The sequence below is a fragment of the Sprattus sprattus genome (assembly GCF_963457725.1).
Source record: "Sprattus sprattus genome assembly, chromosome: 16".
Classification (NCBI taxonomy): Eukaryota; Metazoa; Chordata; class Actinopteri; order Clupeiformes; family Clupeidae; genus Sprattus; species Sprattus sprattus.
Genome location: NC_137914.1, coordinates 1,156,796 through 1,157,799, shown reverse-complemented (window position 1 = coordinate 1,157,799; position 1,004 = coordinate 1,156,796).

The window sequence follows — 1,004 nt, the reverse complement described above, 5'->3', positions numbered from 1 at the left end:
CACACACACACTTACATGCGCACACACACTTAAGCCTAATTTATACTTCTGCATCCCTCTCCGTCCTCGAAAAAAAAATGGGCGGGCGGGGGCAGGCGGTTGATTCAGAAAAAATTGAACGTACTGGTCGGGCTTACATACTACTCCGACGGCTATGCGTCCTAAAGCCTATTCAACGCCAGACCGCTGGGTGGGGTAACTACTGTTTGTCGAGCCCGTAGCTACCACATAACCTCTTTATTGGAAGTCATTGATTGTTTTTCCCTCCTGACATGACACGGATGCTGCTTCAAGACCTGTCGGGCAGGTGCAGTCACATGGGCCTTGGAGACATGTAGCACAGTCAATAATAACATGTCTAATGCTATATATTCACTTGAGTAGGCAAATGTATCTCCATCGTGGTGGTCATTTTTTTGTGAAAAACATTGCGATTTATAACAAAACGATATGCTTATCTTACATACAATACAGAAACTATTATAAAACGATCCAATAAAATTAATACGTTCTTATTTACTTTGGTATTTTTGTCCCATTCATACTGCAATGATCGCTGGGTAACCTTTGAATAACTACAACGCTATGACAATGCACTCATTGGCCACGAGACGGTTGCCCTTGTCAAAAAGTGGTAACGTGAATGTGTCACTATGAAACAAAGCATGCACACTTCGAACAAAATTACCCCCCAAACTCTGAGGACAGGGCCAGAAAAATAAACCCACGGTATTCATCATACATCATGCAGTGTTATAGTTATATCAGACACACAGCAAGAACATGCATACCTCAACATACAGTTGTGGGACTGCGATTTCAACCATGAATATGTTGAAAAACACATACATTAGCACACTTACTAATGATCATCTGCCAGGCTCTCACACACGAAAAGTTGATTCCAAAACTCTCGAATTTAAGACAGAGTGGACTGACAAGTAGGCTAAGCATTTGTGCTGCTTGTGGGCAGGACAAAACTGATGTGTTTAATCTGCAACGAG